Below are 21,043 nucleotides of genomic sequence, written 5' to 3' on the forward strand. Positions count from 1 at the left end.
TCATATTTCTAAACATGTGACACAGAGGGGGCTGCACACACTGGACACATTATGCTCAGAATCATATTTCTTCCATATCTCATAGCAACATCACACAATTTGATGAAATGTGTATTTCTGGATTCGCACAAATGCAGCGCTATGCAGCATAAATTCATGTGATTAAAATATTACTTATTAGCATATTTATTTTTAGCAATTATGCAAATATTGTGTTTAGACTCATTTGCTAGAAGAGAATTTCACAGTTGCAAGGTCATATGGTTGTGGAGTTTTGTTGAACATCATTTCCTTGAATTATGGAACTTCATGCTAGCAAGATAAGTCAATTAAACAGCTCTTAGTGGCCCCTTTGTCTGAGCTTCCATTACGGGACATCTGGTAGACTGTACTACCTTAGCTGATGATAAGAGGTGACACTCTAAGTGCTTTCTAACTCTTTACAGCTGGGGAGTTTGGAGAACATGGCTCTCATGATGTGATCAGTTTAAATGGTATCTTTTCAGAAGACTCCTCTTTAGCCTAGCTGGAATTTAAATTTATGTTCCTTAAAATATTTCCCTTGAGATGTACTTTTGTAAGTGGGAGGCATCTCATTATCCAGGGGTCGTGCACAGGTAGTGTTTGTTACGATGAGTTGTAATGGGCTTCTCTGATGTAAGCTAAATAAGTCTTCAGATGGCCACTTATCTCCTGAAATGTCAACCATACCACTATTAACAGTGTCTGCAATACTGCATATGAGTTCAGCTTGTTGTCAGGTTCCTTGGACAGTCAGCATTGGCAAAACCATAATAGAACACCAATGATTTTGTATACATTTAAACAGTAAGGTATTGCCTACTTTAAAGTCTCACATCCACGATTATTTCATAGTGTATAACACAATTCATTTTGCATTTACAAATGCATCTCTTATTAATTTAGTATTATTTACTTATTTGTTTTATTTGTTCATGGCTTATTACAATGTTAAAAAAATGTACAACAAAAAGGAACATCCATTTAACCCAATACATTCCTTAATTCGTTTAAAATAGAAAAGAAACCCATTATTACCCAGCTTTAACATTTTACCAGTGCAATTTCATTAAAACATTGTTTACGCTATCCCCCATTACATGTTAGTGGCGGACCTTTGTTAGGGATGTTTCTTTCAATATTTCATTTTCCCTCTATTATTTAAGAATGAATTCCAAAAAAGACATGGATGCTAGAACTAGGCTGATCTTTTTGCCTAAAAGAATCCAGTCCCACCATTCCTTGGCTGAAAGCGATTCTGCCTGTCTTGGGGGGAAATTTCCCAAAAAGCGAGTGTGAGCTTCAGTCAGTGCCTAACAGCTGGCTATCAAATGAAATATGGATTCGATATCCTACTGTTTGCAAAAGACGGGGCACACTGTTGATACAGTGGCAATCTGTTTCCTAAATAAAAGCACCTCTCTAGAGGGGAGGATATTTAGGCGACATCTCATGAGCAGGTCCCTAACATATGCAGACATGAATTTTTGTAAGTATACTGGCACTTGGTTTACTCCTCTTTGTTCTTTTTTGAGGGTCAAGGATAGTGGGTACGTGAATTTTGTCTGCAACGTTTGGATCCGGTCCATGTCTTGTATTTTTATTTTACCCTCAGTGGGTTAGCTATTAGGTAGTTAGCCGTTATGTTATACTCCTTTAGGAAATTGTTACACCGTTTCTTCCATTTGGAAAACCATTTCTCTGGCCAGCTCGACTCCTTTTGGTGTAAAAGGCCGGGATGTTATCTGAAGTCAGGCATTTCCTATAGAGAGAAACAGCTTTCCATACCACCACTGAGGCCATTGATTGCAATCCCAATTCGAACCTGATGCACGCCATTGGAAGCGAGCCTGGAAGATGGCGTACCATTCTCCAAAATACTCCTTCCAGGCTTCCCCACTTGTTCCATGCCAAATTAAGGATGCCTTCAGCTCCATATGTCAGGATCGGGACCACTTTCTGCTTGTAAAACATCAGTAAGGGAAGCACAGAGAAAGTTCTGAATTCCCTATGTAGAACACATGCCTGAATCGCAAGTCTCCGAACCTTTCCCTGCAACATTAATACATGTGATCTCTCATCTAGATTTTTATTAATTATTGTCCCTAGATATGCCATCTTGTACACCTTTCCCAAGGGTTCTTGGTCTACTCTCCAGATCAGACCTTCCCTAGGCTTTCTCCTGTCTGAGGACATAATGAGGATTTACGATTTATTGGCATTGACCTTCATGTTATTTCTTTTAGGTATGCAACACAGCCGTTTAATCTACGCTGGCATCCAATTGTGGTCTGGTCAATGAAGACCAGATCATCCACTTAGAGGACCCAGGGTAGCTCTAGTTCCCCAAATTTGGTAGGAAAGGCTCTGATCCCTAGCTGTGACTCACTCAGATCAGACAGATAGAGCTTGAAAAGAATTGGGGCTAAAGAGCAGCCTTTTTTCATTTCTCTAAATGGCCGGATCTTTCCTCAGAGCACCCCCTCCAATGAGAGTCTGACCTGCACTGGCGTATCTAAGTATAAGAGTCTAATGGCTTCTATCATATCAGGAGGACAGTTCCACCTTGAAAGTTTGTGCCATAGTCATTCCCTGTTGACACAGTTGAACGCTTGTTCTAGGTCCATGAATTCTAAATACACATTCCTGTTAGTTTCAATCTCCTTAATTTTTAGTAAGTTGAGGAGGAACACATTCAACAGTGTGCCAAACCCCTTAGCAAAATCCATCTGGCGCGGCTCCAAGTGTCCCGATTGTATTGCACGCTCATTTAATTCTTTAAGTAGTGTGCTAGCAAACAGCTTGCCCAAGGTGTCCAATACGGCTATTGGGCGGTCATTTTTAGCGGGTCCCTACGGTCACCCTTTTAAAAAATGGGTACCAGTATAGCTTCTCTCCAGGTAGAAGGGAAGCGTTTGGTGGCCATGACTTGCTTAAAGATCCTTATAGTTAGATCCGCCCAAGCTTCGACATTGCCTTTTAGGACATGGTTTGCCAGACCATCTGTGCCTGCCACTCTAGACAAACTGAATTTGTTGATCAAAGTTTTTATTTCTTCTTTATCTAGACTGAAACTCCATCTTCCAATTAGATCTGTCGGCTCTTTATGGGTGACCTCTTCCTCCCTTGTAAAAAGATTGGAGTAATATCTCACCCAACTCAGGGACTTGAGTTAGTAGCACAGAGCATTTAAAGTTTCCCCCACTATTCAAGAGTTCCCATAGTTGCCTACTATTATTTTTGCAGAGGATTTTAAGTATGTAATCAGCATCGAATTTAAGCCGGGTGGCTTTGGAAGCCTTTAGCCAATTTCCTTATAATCGCTTCCTTTCCCGCCTTAAATTCCATGTTTGTCAGGTCCTTGGCCCTCTTGACTGGCGCAGAGGCAGCATAAACGCCTACCTCCCCGTCGGATCTTGGCACCTGGGAAGTTGTTACCGCAGGGCACCGCAACCCTCCGGGGAAAGAGGGTTGGAGTCCGTTGAGTGGATAGGTAGGGGTAGTTCAGGGTCACCGGAAATAGGTACAGGGAGATGAATTGGATGGGTAGGGGTGTTTAGGGAAGCATGCTCCTCGACTCCTGCTCCGGATCCAGTGGATTATGACTCCGCCCTTACATACTCACACCACAATCGTTCTCTGCCCTTCACAATTGGGGACCTTTGGTCTGGAGTCTCTAACCAGGAAATACTATTGTGTGCTGTTCGCACCTACAACCCACATTACATCATGCAGACTAGTCTGGCACTTGCAGAGTTAACAGCTCCCTCCCCACATTACATCATGTAGGCAAGTACCCGCAGTTGTAGAGTTAACAGGTCCCCCACATTACCCCATGCGATGTTAAAACAATATGCATTCAGAAGCAAATACACTTATCTTCGTCTCTTGTGCGGGGCAAGGTCCTTCTGGCCTTTTCGTGTTGATGGGCTGTTGCGTAGACACCCCGTTTCTATGAAATGCTGAAATTAAGTAAATCAGAGTCAGTACAAGTGCGCGTGGGACTCCATCCCTATGAACGCTCCAAGAGTCAGAGTTATACTGGTGCAGTTGCATTCACCGCCGTATTTAAGTAGAACAAAAACTCAGTTAAGCATGCGTATCATGCAGGGGAAACATGTGTGGTTCTAGCGTCCCTCCCGGTGGGTTCGCGGGTCTGGGTGGTTAGTAATTAGGATTCCCCCAAGGCACGTCTCCCTCTATGCGGTCGGGATATCAGGTGTTCAGGGTTAAAATAGGGCTGTACTTATCTGAGTTGGTGCACAGGGCCTGGGGTTAGGATGCAGGCGGGCTAGTGCCCCGCGTAGGCGTGCCTCCCAGAGCTCACGAAAAGCACGCCTTCTCCCTCCAGTAGTCTGTATTGCGAGCTGCGTTCCCTGGGCACGGCTCATGCATGCACGGTTGTGCGGGCGTGGTCTTCTCTCTTCCAGCAAGGTCGTGTAGCACACCTCAATTTGGACACTGGCCCCCAATTTTCTATTTTGGCAGCTCACTCGCCAGGTTAAAGCCAATAGTCTATGATCGCTGGCAGGCATCTCTACCACCTTGAATTGAGATATGTCTGCGAAACAAAACAGTAGTCAATGCACGCCCTTTGAACACCTGTTGCCCAGGTATTGGATGCAGGGATATCTCCATAAGTTTGGCCATTTAACAGCGCCATGTCTCGCAGCTGTATAACAGTGTTTCCTCTTGCCTGCGCATCCCTTCCTGGTCCATAATATGCATGTTAAAGACCCAACATAGAATCAGGTGAGGATCGTCTACTGTCATTAGGGCCTCATGGGTTATTTGTATTATGGAGTTCAAGAGGGACAAATCATACTTGTTCTTCACTCCCCAGTACACATTAATTAAAATTAACGTTTTCTTTTTATTATTTGCTTGGAACCTATACTGGATCTGTAGGGATTGCACAAAGGGGTTTGGGTTAGTCATTTTTATCACTTCAAAAGATCTTGCAGTCTTGATCAGTGTTAATAGTCCCGAAAATGATCTGCCAGTCTTTCCCTTTTGGGCTTCGTTTAAATAGACTTCGAATCCATCACATAGGCGAGGGTTCCTCAGCCAAGTTTCCTGTAGACAGATTATGACTGCCCTTTCTAACCCCAGATTTCTGTTAGTAAAAGGTTCTGCAAATCCCCTCGTATTCCAACAACTGATGTTCATGGGTCTGATATTCTCCACTTTCTGCTCTACGAAGGTGGTTGCCAGCCATGACCAGGATTGAGGCTTTTGTATAATCGTTATTGGATTATTATTCATTGATGGTACTTTCATTTTTCGTATCCTATTCGAGATGGTAATTTTAAACAAGGGTTTGTCTACTACACGGTTCAACTAACCATTTGATTTCCTTTGATTCACCTGCTTTGGTTCAGTACTGTGGCTTCTACTTTTGGATGATAGTCTCAAAGCTTGCAGGGAATATTTAAGTGGATTTTCCCTTCTCTCTCTTGGCACCAGCTTAGTCTGTTATTCATCATCTCTGAGAATTGAAATTAATTTCTAGTGGCCACTAGATTATTTTTATTTTTATTTTCCTCCAATGATCTAACTGGAGGTTTTGACCTTGCCGCTTTCATACGAGGTCTTTGGGCGGGATTCATCTCAGGGGATTTAAACACCTTTGGCTTATTAGTTAGACGGGAAACTTGCCCATCAATATCTACTAGTTCCGTTCTACTAAGGTTTGCTCAGCCATCATCTTCCTCCCCTCTTGTTTTGATGTCTATAAGGTCGATTAGACATGAATCAGATATAGTATCCATTTCCCCCATCCTCTGATTGGATTCCCTTTGATTTCTCAAGAGGGGCTGAGCTGTCTCCAAAGCGTCTTTCTGGTCCCCCATTGGTTCTCTTCTAGAACATTTGATGGGCTGATAGGAGGAAGTTGGTGGAGGGCAGTGTAGTTGCCCCAGGAATGCCTTTGATCCATTGGATTTCCTTTTGGCACCTGTCTTCATATTTTTTGATGTCTTCCCAAGTGCACCTTGATGGCTTTGCCTCTTGCTGGTATCATTTGCCTCTTGCTGGTATATCAAGACTCTGTCCTCAACTGGCTCTCCTCTTATCTTTCTAACCGCACCTTTTCTGTCTCCTGGGGTGGCTCCACCTCTCCCATATTTTCTCTCAACCATGGAGTCCCCCAAGGTCCTGTCCTTGGCCCCTTTCTTTTCTCACTCTATAGTTCTTTCTTAGCTCCTATCATCTCCTCATTTGGTATCTCGCACCATTTCTATGCTGATGATACCCAGCTTTTCCTCTCCTTCTCCTCCTTCTTCCCTGACATTCACGATAAACTCTCTTCTTGCCTTTCTGCTATTAAATCCTGGATGTCCTCTCACTTCCTTACTCTTAATGCTGAAAAAACTGAACTCCTTTCCTTCCCTGCCAGCACTCTTCCTCCTCCCTCCCCTCACCCTTTAATTCTCTTTCCACCCTCCCAACTCTCCTTCTCTCCCCATGCCCGTAGCCTTGTTCTTCATATTGACCCTCACCTCTCCCTATCTCACCACATTTCTCTTACTGCCAAGTCTTGTCGCTTTCACCTTTATTTTTTTTTAAATTCTTTTTATTAACTTGACAGCACAACAACGAAACGCAGAGGGAGCCACATGGGACCAGCGCTGAGAACAAGCAGTGCGAATATTAGACAGTACAAATGAATAAAATATGACATATTGGTAAAAGGCAGATTACAAGTTATTGCCACATACACCTTAACAGGTCGTTGACTAAGGGGGACCACCTGGGGAAACAGAGGGAGAAGTTGATGGTGAGGCCATGGCAGAGATAAAGTCTCGGAATCTCGGCCAGATATCCCTCGGCCTGGAGCGCGAACACTGCATCGCACCCCAGGACTGCTCGGTGTCGTGAGCCCATGTGACCGATCTAAGCCATTGTGTATAGGTAGGGGCTCTAGGGCGGAGCCAACATAGTAATATACAGCGGACCGCCAGCAGCATGCAGAGGCCTGCCAGTTTCTTGGAGTCACGAGGCAACTGGGGGAAATCGTGGAAGAAGCAGTGCAGTGGGGTAGGGGTTATCGGGTGTTCCAGAATGTCGGACAATGTAGAGCAAATGTCTAGCCAAAATTGGGATAGTCGGGGGCAGAGCAACAACATGTGTGTGTTGGTAGCCTGGTCAGCGCCACACCTGGGACAGGAGGGGGGGTGAGCATCAAACATGCGGTGGAGTCTCATGGTGTATGATGATATCTGCGCAAGATTTTAAACTGGATAAGTTTAAATTTGGTGTTGTAGGAGAGCTTGTGAGTACGGGCGCATATCCGAGCCCACCTATCATCAGTGATCTCAGAGCCAATGTCCTCCTCCCATTTGCGCCGCAGATCGGTGAAGTGGGGGGACGCTCTAGTTTGCAATAAGGAGTAAAGTCTAGACACCTTGCCCTTGAAGGAGAGATAAGAGCAGAGCTCCTCCACTATAGGTTGATCAGGGGGCAAGGCGGGGAAATGCGGGTATCTGGATTTAAGATGTCCACGGAGTGACGAGTACTGCAGCCACACCGAAGGTCGACGCCTAAGTGAGGGAGGAAGGTCAGACCATTCTATGAAGTTTCCCTGTTCAAAGACATCGCGCAGAGACAAGAAGCCAGCAGCGGCCCAGCAAGTGACCACTGAAGGTGGAACGTGTGGAACATCGGGCAAGAAATTCCACAGTGGGAGATCCCCGTGGAAAGGGTAGGGGATGTCGACCATGGACCAGAATTTGGACAAGGCCAGAGATGTACTGGCTACAGGATTTGTGGAGTTTGAGTCAGGGGAAATCGGTTGGAGGACCAGGGAACCGAGCACACGGTCACAGACAGTGAGCTTCTCGAGACGAACATTTGGGGGGGGGATCAGTGGTATTGAACCAGAATGCAGCAAACTGTGATTGGGCCACCACCCAGTATCTGACAAAATCGGGTGCGCTAAAACCGCCCAATGCCTTAGGGGTGGATAGTGTGGAAAGTTTGAGGCGGACGGCCCCGGAGTGCCAGAGGAAGGTATTACATATGCAGCGCAGTGTTCGAAAGAAAGTGTCCCCTGGCCATAGAGGTAGATTGGTAAACCGGTACAGCAATTGAGGCAATACAATCATTTTGAGTATTCCAATCATGCCCGCTAGCGAAAGGGGAAGTTTAGTCCAGCTGGAAGTTTTAGCCTCCAGGTTAGTTAAATAAGTATGGAAATTGTCATCGCGCAACTGAGGCGTGTGGTGGGAGACCACCACCCCTAAGTAGGTAAAACTGTTAGGAGACCAGTTAAACCCATGTAGGTCGGGGGGCGCCAGTGTGGAGCCTGTAAGCGGAAACAATGTAGACTTAGAGCAGTTAACCCTCAAACCGGATATTTCACCAAATCGAGCCACATCTGTCAGTATAGGCAAAAGGTTGACTGCCGGGGATCGAACATACAGGAGGGTATCGTCAGCGTATAGGGAGACTATGTCGGCATGGCCGGTCGTGCGTAACCCTCTGTGTGAATGCGATTGTCTAATCATGTCAGCGAAGGGCTCCATGGCAATAGCAAAGATGAGTGGGGAAAAGGGGCATCCCTGGCGGGTACCTCTAAATATCTGAAAAGGGGAAGAGCACCTATCTTCTGTGCGGACCTTAGCCGATGGGGAGGTGTAAAGAAGCTTTATCCAGGTGCGGAAATTGGGGCCAAATTTAAATTTCTCAAGAACACACCAGAAGGTATCTCCATGAGACTGAATCGAATGCCTTTTGCATGTCCAATGTAGCCGCTACTGCCTGAGTGGAGGGGTCTATTCGGCTGATTACATTGAAGAGTCTCCTCAGATTGAGGGACGTGGACCTACCGGGAACGAAGCCGGCTTGGTCCGGATGGATAATGTGGGACATGAACGGGGCTAAGCGGTTAGCGAGTAGTTTGGCAAATATTTTGATGTCACTATTAATCAGAGAGAGGGGGCGGTATGAACTGCACTGCGTAGGGTTTTTACCTGATTTAAGGAGCACTGTAATCAAGGCCTCCCGGAGGGACAGCGGAAGTATGCCCCTGTCACATGATTCTTCCCAGAGCGTCAGTAGATGCGGCGCTAGTTGAACCTTAAATCTTTTATAGAAGTCTATCGGAAGCCCATCGGGGCCAGGGGCTTTACTGGATGCCAATGACTCAATGGCCTCAACAATTTCCTCTAGGGCAAAAGGCCTCTCGAGGGAGGCGCTAGCGTCGTCTGACAGGACTGATAGAGGAAGGCTCTCTAAAAAGGAATTGATGTCAGAAATCTGGGATCCGTCTACCTCGGAATATAGGGACGTGTAGAACGCGAGGAACTCGGAGTTAATGTCCTGGGGGGAGGTGGCGAGTGTGCCATCCGGTCTAGAGATGGCGGGGATGTTGGGGGCACCAAATTCGCGGCACAGTAATCTAGATAGCATTCTGCCGGGCCGTTCACCTTCGTCATATTTCCTCGCCAATTGAGGGGAGTCCAAGAATGTAACCTCGCGCTCGGCAAGGCCCCGTAACCTGTCCAGCTCAGAGCCCAGCAACGCCAGAGTGGCCGGGGAGTGGTCAACCGCATATTGGGCTTCAAAGACTGACAGGGCTGATTCGCTGGCAGCAATATCGGCACGGATGTCTTTCAGTATGCCACTAAACTTGGAGATGAAACCCCTCTAGTGCGTGCTTTAAAGGCCTCCCAGAGCACCGCTTGTGTAGAGACAGAATTCAAATTGATCTCAAAGTATTCTTGAATAGAGGACTCAAGCTCAGAGACAAACGCCTGGTCAAGGAGCGCATGGGGGCACATCCTCCACTGTCTTGTTTTGTTGGTGTCTAGTCCCCAGTTTAAGGAGATGAGTACAGGTGAGTGGTCTGATAGTGTCCTGGGAAGAATGGCTAAGTGGGTGATGCATCTGATCAGTATGTCAGTGACGAGCCAACCATCTATTCTGGAGTGTGAATCGTGCACTGAGGAGTAAAAGGTGTATGTACGGTCATGAGGATACATCGGGCGCCAAGCGTCCACCAGTGCCAGGCGGGGAAGCAAGGACAGGACAGAGCATGCTGCCCTGGAGAGCTGGCGGGGACGAGGACCCGATCTGTCCAGGGTGACATCAAGTATCGTGTTGAAGTCACCACCCCATAGGATAGGGATTAGGGGTAGCTCTCGAGTAGAGTGGCCAGGTGAAGGTAAAAATCAGGGTCATCAACGTTGGGGCCATATATGTTTAGGATGTCTATCTCCTGATGTTGTAATATACCGGCGATGAGCACAAACCTTCCAAGTGGGTCTATGTAGGAGTGCTGACACGTAAACTTCAGGCTTTTATGAATTAGGGTGAGGGTACCTCGGCTCTGAGTGGAATAATTAGTGTAATACCTCTGGGGGCCTCATTGCTTAGCGAATCGCTCACAGTGCTCCGAGCGGACGTGGGTTTCCTGAAGACATAGGATCTTCACTCTGTGGCGCTCAGCGTGGAGCTGAATCTGTCTCATCTTTTTATAGTTGCCTAACCCCCTGACATTCCAGCTCATAAAGGTCAGAGCCATATCAGCCATATTTGGAGGGGTGATAGTGTGATAAGCAAAAGAGAATTCCAGTGAAGTGAACAGGGTGGACCCTAGGTGTATGCGGACTTCCGATCATGTGTATGAATTGATAGGGCGCGGTGTCTGCGGCGCCTCTGGAGGCTGTCAAGACTTTTTTTAACCATAACATTCCCAACCTACCCCCCACCCACATCCCTGCCCCAATCAGAGGGACGAAACCCAAACAAAACCAAAAAACACATAAATTCTTAGGCATCAACGCCTGGGGGACTGTTTGCGGCCGGGCTATGGCGCGCCGGACCGGGAGAGCGTAAGGAGAGTTATGCTGCGTAGTAGGATAAGTAGGGCATTAAGGGTAGATGCGAGCAACATCGGGACCGGATCTATAAGCAGAGGGCTCATCGGGGTTTGGGTTGCGGCCGTGTGCCAGGACACGGAAGCAGCATAGTCTGGTGCGGTCTTAACCTGGGAGGGCCCGGGTATCGGACATGGTTGGCAGAAGTAAGTGGGATGAGCGGTGGGGTAACTCCGAGAGAGGGACCCCACAGGAGATGGTCAATACAGTCTACGATGGCACAACGGGGCGGGAGAATACACCTACACAGATAGGTAATGGAGCAACATCAACAACATAAACAACAATGAAGTGCGATAAATAGTGGTCATCGCGGGGGGGGCACGGGGGCGGCACCGGCCCGCGGCCTAGGTCTAATAGCAATTATAGCAAAACCATGAAGCGAATGTGAACATTGTTTACATCAACCAGGAAAGTGTTCATCAATAAACTTCGAGGCCTCTTCGGGGATGGTGAAAAAGTGCGTTTGATTAGAGTGTTCGATCCTCAGTTTGGCAGGGAAAAGCATGGAGTACTTAACTCCCAGGTCCCGAAGTCTCTTTTTCACCGCCAGGAAAGTTTTACGCTCCTGCTGCACAGCCACGGAGTAATCTGGGTACAAGTGTATCCTGGCCGCCCCGAGATGAAGGCCACCCTTGGCCCTGGCCGCTTGGAGCAAGTCATCGCGGTCCCGGAAGTTGAGGATTCTGGCTATGATGGGACGGGGTGGGGCACCCGGCCTGGGCCTCGCGGTCAAGGAGCGGTGAGCTCGCTCCACAGAAAATTGAGCCGAAAGCTTGGGGTTATCCAAAAGAGTCAAAAGGGTACGCTCCACATAGTCCTCCATTGGCTCCCTGATGTTGTCCTCCGGTATGCCAACAATGCGAAGGTCATTCCGCCTGGAGCAGGATTCGAGGTCATCATTTTTCTTTTCAACAATAGAAACTCGGTTGGTTAAGGTGGTCACAGCTGCGTGTAGGGAGACCAGGCTGTCCTCTGCGGTGCCAATCCTTGTCTCAATCTCAGCAACCCTACTGTCCGTTCTTTCGATATGGGCCTTTATGGATGAGATGGTCCCATTCATATCATCTAACTTAGTGTGGAGCGTAGTGAAACCCTCGCGCATGTACTCCATCATTTTGTGCGCGTAATTGGAGGTTGAGGGAGCTGCAGTGGCCGGTGACTCCTCCGGAGGGTCAGTAAGCGGCTTGGAGGGAGTTTTAGAAAACATATTCAACGAACTCTGCTTCTTGTTAGACCCCGCTCCCTTGGTCATGGTGATAGGAGAAGTCTGGCGTCCAGGATCCGATACAGAAACGGCGGGAGACCCTCCGAGCGTCGCCACACAGGCCGCACAAGGGGGGGAGGAGGCGAGGCATGGAGAGAAGTCAGCGAGGCTGGGGGAGACACCAGAGAACACAGAGCGAGACAGTCAGACACGAGGACCAGAGGGGTAGGCCAGCCGTGAAATTACCACTGGAATGTCGGGACGGTACGTAGTTGTCGAGGCCGGGGATCAGCCCCATGGAGCGCACCTGGAACAGGAGGGTTAGGGCATACAGCAGGGTGTTATTGGTGGGCTGCCCGCAAGGGCCCGAGTGCACTGGAAAGCCACACAGAGGTAAGTAGTCAGTGGAGTAAAAGTGAAGCTGAGGAGGGGCACTTCACAGTAGACAGCGTAGTGGAGGGTCCAGATCCGGAATTGTGGTTGGGGACCACAGCCAGCAGCCAGGGGCGGGGGGGCAGAAGGACAACAGTCTAAGAGGGCGAAGAGGTAGTACTGGAGCAAGGGTCCCCAGCCGTGCACAGTGGCGACTCGCCCAAATAGCGGCGGTCCGCCAGGGCCACAGCAGGAAGATGGGAAGCCGGAGGGACTGACGAGGCACAGGCGCCCCCCACATGCCCCCGGCCTCGATGAAGCACAGTGCCGTGGGGTGGATCGGCAGGAGGGGGGGGCAGGCGAGGCGGAGGCCGGAAGAAACAGAAGTGGCCCAAGGGCAAGTGTCCGCCGGGGGCCCACAGTCACTGTAAATGGAGGCTGACGATGCGGTGAAGCACGGCTTGTGGCAAAGGCAGATCGGTTCACGGACTCAGCCGCATGTAGAGCCCAGGGCAGCAGGAGCCGGGAGATTTAAGCGACCCTCCTCCCCCCCTGGACCCCTCTACCTTGACAGGAATCGGGAGGAAGGCAGGAGCCGCGGAGAAGCGGGGGTCCCCACGGCACGAGACAGGGGAGCCGAATAGTACGGCGTCTCAAGCGCCGCAGGAGCCCGCAGATGCAGATGTTCGCGAGCTCGGGCAGGGTCCGCAGGGTCCTCCAGGAGGGTGGCAAAATGGTCGATGGAGCGCGGGCGACCGCGGGAGCCGGCAGGCCCGGGCCGCTGAGGAGGGCTCTGGCGCCCCTCCCCCACCGCGGCCTGCAGAGCCGCGCGCACACGTAGGAGGAAGAGCTTGAGCCAGTGGAGCCGCGGGGCAGAGTGGCAGGCTCACACAGCCCCCGGAGAAGTCGGAGGGCCGTAGCGCGGTCCCCAGGGGGTGGCGGGTGCCAGGAATTCGTGGGGCTGCGGCTGATATGTTCTGGAGGAGGGACCGCCGGTGCACAGGAGGATAACTGCAGCTACGGAGCCCTTTTTGAGGATTATATCGCTTCTCCCAGCGCGGAGCTCTGCAGCTAGGCGGCCATCATGCTTCGGCGCAACAGCGCCCCCCTCGCTTTCACCTTTATAACATTCATAAAATTCAACCCCTCCTAACCTTTCATGCTACTAAACTCTTAATTACCTCCCTCATCTTCTCCAGACTTTGCTACTGTTCTTCCCTTTTCTTCAGACTCCCCTCCTCTCACCTCTCCCCACTAAAATCTGTCTACAGAGTAGGTGACTACAGAGCGTTTGACTTTACCGAAAGAAAAGGCTTTCAGCATTTCTTGCTGCGAGTTTAAAGTTGGTTTTGGCCTGGAGTCCAATTTTTCTTACACAGTTCATAGGAATGTTCCTGGTGTGTGGCAGATCTGCACCATTTGTCAGTTGATATGCCCCAAGTGAGCAGGTAACTATCTGCATCCCACAGGTACACCCTTTCCATGGAAAGTAAAACGTCTGAATAAAGCTGGGAAATACAGGGGCATCTCTTGATTTAGATTTGCCCACTCTCCATTTTGCTTTTATTCTCTCCTACAGTAACACGGGGGGAGAGATGGGGTTAATGGAGCATAGGCAGCAGGCAGGGCAGAGTAAGTGCCTCAAATAGGACAATCATAAAAACAATGACATAGAATACAGTTTACTTATCCCTATAGCAGATCAACTTATGTGTATAGCAGGAGTTTGGATTTGGTGGTCTCGGTGTGCCTTCATAGCTGGTTACTGTGGCGGGGTATTATTCATAAGAGGATGCTGGAAAGCAATTTGTTAATTGTCACAAATCGAAGCCATTTTTCAGCAGGGTTGTACACATCCAGTGTGGGCCCTACCATTGGCCGGGGTGAGTAACTGGAGGCTTAAGTTACACACTTGAGCAATTGGAATGCACACAGGGGGGTCTCTTAAAAACAAGAATATGTCTTTATTTAGTGTGTTGATAATGTATGGTCTGTCCCTTCCCAGCTGTACCACCGAACTTTGCATTTAGGGTAGCTGCCTAAAATAGGAGTGGGGGAAGTGGAAATGTAATTGCGGATGGTTTTTGAGGTCTCCATCCTGGTGTCTTTCCCATCCATTTAGAGCTTCAAACAGGTATGAGAGGAGGCACTAAGAACTAATCCAATACTGGTCATCCAGGCAAAAGGTGAAAAATCTGAGCAAGTTAAGCGCATTCCCAACAATGTACATATCCACATGGTTTTACCCCAACATATGGATAGGAAGTATGTTTGTATGTGTGAGGGGGATTAGCGCAATTTCAAATATATATGGCAATGCAGTGTTCTTTTGCACACTTGAAGGTAGTGCTCAGGCATTCAAAAACAGTTTTCTGGCACTATCTGCCATTGAGGGATGACCTTAACAGGCTGCAGATTTAGACTCCGGCACCAGTCCTGGACACTGTAATGGAAAGATGCAGGAAATCGCTGGGTCAAATGATGATAGATCCAGGATGAGGATATATGGTACTGGCTAGCGGCTAGTGGCTAGTACCCTAAATGGGGTAGCTCAAGAATGAAAGTGATGTGGTAAAGAGCACTAGGAGTTGTATCAAAGTGGGTGGAAGTCCTAGTAGGCTGAGGAGAGGCCATATGAGAGGGAACGTTGCAACATCTGCTGTATAAGATATTTAACAGCGCGTGCTGGACCCCAGAGAAACAGAAAAAGTAGTGGAGGAATGTCTTGCCGCAGGGAATTTGGAGAGCTAGCAAGGTTGTAAAATATGTTCTGGGGTTTGTAAGGAGGTCACATTTTTCTGGGACGAGATCGTCACTTTAGCAGAGGCAGCAATATATAACAAGTTACATTTATAACCGGTAGTAGCTCTGATGGGACTATTGACAGCATTGGCAAGACTCTCTGTGGCACACACATTGGTTTTAGGCCTATCTGAGGGTCGCAAGATCTAAAGTGATAATAAAATACTAACTCTGTCATCACAAAACTGAGCAGAGAGAGTTTCTACATCCCGAAATGCAGGTAGCATTCTACGAAAAAACGATAGGGTGGTCATGGATAGATGGGCTTCCTTTGGCAAAATTCATGGAAAGCTCCTAGATAACCTAAGTTTAAAAGGAGGCTCCCAAATTTCTGACCCACTATCGAAAGGGTGCACAGTGGTCACTGGAGAGCAGGGGTCTGCAACCTAAAAACATCAGATCTTTTGGACTATACTTCCCATGATCCCTCACCATTATGTTGGATAGGTCTGATGTGAAATGTGGTTGAAGTCATCTGGCGAGACCATGTTTTCAGACCCCAGCTGTAGAGGACATTCACTGGGTCGCGATGGGCAGTGGAGCTACATGCGGTTTTACACCAAAGCCCCACAAAACTATATTGTAATGGGAGAGGGCCAGATTACATATCTAACATACACTGGTAAAGAAAGGCTGGAGAATATCCTGGGAATAAGGAAGGGAGATATGTGAGAGCAAGGCTGGGAGTTTGGATGCCAAAGTAGTTAAAGAAATGGGAACATGTTAGAATATGAGATCTAGTTCTAAAAGATTGTTAGTTTGGGGCTCCAGTCTGACAGCTACATGCAAAATGGTAACTAAGATGCATGTTAAACATGTGAAATGTTAGTAAGAATTGTCCATTGTAAACTTCCAATGTAGTTGTACTGAAAAACAATAATTTAAAATACATATTTATCCGGGATTGCTATCTCCTACTTGTACAGAGCAATGCATGGGTTTAGGCTGTCAGACTGGAGCTTCAAGTTTCTTCAATGGGTGAACAAGTGGTGTCCTTAAACTTTGTCCTCATATGTTAAGGTTTTTGTTGAATAATTTAGTAGATTGGGAGAACTATGGGGGGAATATGATACCTACCTTATGTGCCCGGGATTACATCAGTACCATTTGTGTTTAGATTGTTTCTTAATCTGATATATATCCCACTTGATTACATTTCACGAACTTCTAAATAATACAAGGTATATTTTTGAAGACTGTCTCAAGATATGCCACATATTTTAACTGCACTGTTTTTGAAAACACCAATTCCATGTGCTGATGTATTCTCAATTTGCCTTTCTTTCACAATTTTTCAGTTTTGGCAATGACAATTGTTTCTTGGATCAACTTTTAACAAGCTGTGGTATACCATGCTATTGTTGTCATTTCAGATCTATGGTCGATTCTGGCTGCAGCACATACACTGAAATACTGTTGGTTTTCAAAGATGCTCTTTATATTACTGATAGTGATTCCTGATTGCTTGTCCTAATACAATTGCATACATGCCTCTCCTTACCAACTTGACACAGTGACTGTTCTTTGAGGACAAGCTTTTAGACCAGCCTTCTTCCATTCATTTTATATTTAATATTTTATTTATTTTATATTTATATATTTTAATTTAATATTTTATTGCTTGTATGTTCCTTGTTTGATGTTTACTGGTTGTTATGCTGTAAAGCGCTTTGGAGTAAAGCGCTATATAAACAATAAAATAAAAATACAAATTAAACCAAAGCCTGTGTGTCTACAATTGTTCTACAGGGCTCTACGAGGTCTCCAGTGATTTTAGGGATCCCGAGATTGTCACTGGCACTTCTAAAGTGCAGCGTTTTATTTAGAAGCTCCAATTATATCGAGGGTATTAACGTGTATTCACATCATCCAATGATCAAAGAGCTCCATTGACTGACTGAAGTTTTTTATTATCTTTTATGTTTTATGTTTATTGAATCTATATAGCGCTTTAAGCCAAAGCCGTTTACAATGTAACGACTGGTACAAAAGTGAGAGAAGCATATTTACAAGCATGAGCAGGTCATTAGAACAATAAGTAGAACTATTTACCAGGGAGGGTTGGGGGAGGGTAGAGGAGGAGGGTAGGTGAAGGGAGTTACGGTGGGTTTGAGGTAGGGGGGAGGGAGGGGAGGAGAGGAAGGGAAGGGGGAGTAATCTGGTGTCCTCATAACACTTAAGTAGTATTTGTAACCAATTTAAGGTCAGAGGGGAAGGAGAGAGGATGGGCGGAAATGAGGGGGGCAAGGGTAGGAGGGGAGGGGTAGGGAAGGGAAGTCTGGGGGGGGAGTGAAGAAGATGGGTTTTCAGGGAGTGGCGGAAGGATGAGTAGGTAGGGGTGGAGCGGATGGGAAGCAGAAGGGAGTTCCCGTGTAGGGGGGCCAATAGTTGGAACGGGCGGTAGCGTGAGGAGGCACATGGGGCGGGGGGTACAGTGAGGAGGTAGAGATATATCTTTGGTTTTGTAAGTAAAAAAAGATAATGATACTATTTGTAACAAACATTGTCAATGCCAACATTAAGGTTTAACCTATCATTAAACAGTTGACATACATTAAAACTAGCTCTGTTGAAACCTTAACTCAACCTTTTGTTTTTGATGTTTGCTAATGGAATACTTTGTGTTTACTTTCTATATTGCTGTTGCATGTGCGCTTGTTTATACTTGTGAGTTAAGATTCAAACAACGTTGTCTTTATTTTACATTGTTATTAAATAATAGGCTAGATCCTAACATTGACATTCCCCACGTTTGTAGATTTAAACATTCTGAAGTTAAAATGTTAACTTTAAAAAGAAAACAATACACAGTTATATTCGATTTCCTTTTGTGGCATCTGCATCCGACATATGCAGACAAATTTGTATTTTTTGACAAATTTAAGGACTACAAAAGCATAAGAACACCAAAGTGTACATTTCAATTCCTTCTTGACACCAACACCAACAATTAATAAATGCTGATGCATTTTTGCTAGAATCCAGTCCCTGTGGCTTTATGTGCAGCGTTTATTAATTGTATTCTAGAATAAACTGAAAAAACGTATTCAGAGAGTGAATAAGAACACACCGTAGATTACGTCAGGGGTGTGTTATTTCTCCATTTTCGTTGCCCACATCTGTGATATGGGATTAGCTCTGAAGAGCAGCATGTGGTCGCATTCTCCTTAGTCACCTCCACTCACCTCCGTCCTATTGGAATGACAGACGAGGATCCACATTTGGGAACCCATGCACAAGGTTATGCGACCCGTCCATACCATGTCGACTATATGAAAGAGGATATGCACTCAGGCAGCCATTCAGAAGATACCTTTACGTTGAAGCAGTGGAGGATAGCTACCAAGAAGGATGTCCCTTGCAGAGTTGCCGGAATGCAGTCATGAATAAAAAAGTGTGCAATACGGATGTACTTTAAACAAAGTTTAATAACAGCAAAAGAATGTCCCAAAGAAGATATATGAATCTATGTTGAAACGATATGAAACTACTTAAGAAAAAGGATGTAAATGGAGCACTTGGAGAAATATGTACTCCATGATGCAGCATTTAAGAATACAAAGAAGAATGAACTGACCCTCTGTTCAATGATTGTAAATACGTTGAAATGCTGAAACGCAAGGTAGAAAGAGTATGTAGAAGCTTGCTTATGAGAGGTATATATTGGCGTTAAAAGCACTGTCGATATTGACAATTTCACGGTCTTGTAACACGTGATGAGAGATCTTGCAAACAAGGGCTATTCGTGAAGTTTGAAGCTAAGCTAGTGGTGTGCCTACACTCCCTCAAATGTCCAGAGACAGTGCAGACTGGCAAGGTCAACCTCTAAGCAAAAGACACTGCCATGAGGCCTAGCGATGAGAGAGGGTAGACTAATTGGGGAAACAAGGGGAAAGCTGACCTATCTCCTACCACCTGGGTTTCATTTCTATGTACGTGCTGCTAGCAAGCCGATTGTCCAAAGTTTGAGTTGGGTTACCAACCTATTAGAATAGCCTGCCATGCATTTTTACATACAATGTTGCAAAGTATTAGTCCGCTGCCACATTTTCTGCTATGACAAGTACCCTACACCACGTGGTTTGAACTAGCTTGGGGTGTGTCTCACAGAAAAGAGACCACCAATGAGAGACTAACACGCATATTTTCTATAAGTAGATCTGATCCCTTAATCCAATCCCACCCCTCAATAGGTTTGGAAGTTTGCCACATAGATGACGCATTTAGGATTATATAAGCTAAAAACAAATGGTAAGACAATGTGATCGTGCATGAGTCGATTTGATGAGTGTTTATTCGTCCTGCTTTACTTCTTGAGATTAAAGCAGTATTTTAGATTCTCATTGGAGTCAGTCCAGTTATTTGTTCTGAGATATTTTTTGGGTATTTCCATCTAGCACACCAATGCTTCAAGGTGCTAGAGCACAGCTTTACATCAAGTCCAAGCTTATGCACCGTGCTTGGGAGGGTTTTGGATTGAGCATTTGGCATATGCTGATGATATTATTTTGTGTGACTCTAGGCCCATCGGGGTGCAGTTTTCCCTGACTGGATTAAACAGCTACTTAGTGGATTTAGACCTAAAGGTGAACGTTGGTAAAATAAAAAATAATTATCCTGAAACCATCTAGATCATCTAAAACTCTAGATCGTACACTTGGTTTCTTAATGGTTAGAAGCTCGAAGTGGTGGACCAGTACAAGTATTTGGGGGTTATCTTTTATGGCAAAACATTAAAAGAGAATACATTAATTCATTCTACTCAGTGGCAATTTCAGCTGCTGCCCAAATGCGTCTGCTTGATGGATGCTGTGGTTGTTTCTCTACTTGTACGTTTCTAGCATGATTTTAGAATTGAAGTTTTAAGATTTAACTTATTTTTAATGGGGGAGGTTACTGGAGCAAGGAGTGGTATTATAAGAGCAGAAAGGTTATGTTGTTACTGCTCACTAGAGGTCGAAACCTTAATGCATCTAGTCATTGACTGTGCCTCATTATCGGTATTGCCCACACAAATTTTAAGTAGATGTGTACATCGTCCGGAGATGTTATCAACTGTTATGTTCTGGCATTGTGTTCTTAATGTGCAAGACAATTCTCTTTGTATTCGTATTTGTATTTATTTTATTTGTAAAGCGCTCCTGACTCTGAGGCATCTGGGCGCATGTCTTACAGAAAATAGCATTACATAAAAATAGACAATCTTGTTCATGGGTTACAAAATGCGGTCAGGACAATACACAGTATTGAATTAATGCCAGGTTAACAAAGGTGCACTAGGTTATACAGTCGGTACAAAGAAATAATTCAGCCATAGCTAAACTGATAATTGCTGCCCAGCAAGCTCCAGTTCATGGAGCCAACGTTTAGTATTACTCTTAAATAGTTGGAAGGAGGGTTCTGATCTGAGGGAGGAGGGAAGCGTGTTCCAGAGCTTGGCCGCCAGGACAGGAAAACTTAAACATTCGGCTTTCTGGAGCTTAAATCTAGGGATGGACAAGGTGTTAACTTGAGCAGCTCTTAGGGGTCTTGTGGAGGTGGGTGCAGAGAGTCTGTTGGTGAGGTATATTGGGGCGAGATTCGCCCTTGCTTTGTGCGTTAATGCCAGGGTTTTAAGGGAGAATCTATGCTCAACAGATAGCCAATGAAGGTTACGTCTTGTGTCTGATATGTGGAGCTTCTTTGGAATGTTGAGGGCGGCCCTGATGGCATTGTTCTGTGTTACTTGGAGCTTATTGATGTTTCTGTGGCTAGTCCCCAA

At 46.2% G+C, this 21,043-nt stretch overlaps 1 protein-coding gene across 2 annotated transcripts in view; it reads left to right on the plus strand.

The window, feature by feature from the left end:
• METTL25 (methyltransferase like 25) overlaps nucleotides 1-21,043 on the plus strand; it is a 1,210,930-nt gene that overhangs the window by 963,819 nt on the left and 226,068 nt on the right. The gene's annotated exons all lie outside the window — the stretch shown is intronic.

The sequence above is a fragment of the Ambystoma mexicanum genome, chromosome 12 (assembly GCF_040938575.1).
Source record: "Ambystoma mexicanum isolate Mex_15411 chromosome 12, UKY_AmexF1_1, whole genome shotgun sequence".
NCBI classification, from domain to species: Eukaryota; Metazoa; Chordata; class Amphibia; order Caudata; family Ambystomatidae; genus Ambystoma; species Ambystoma mexicanum.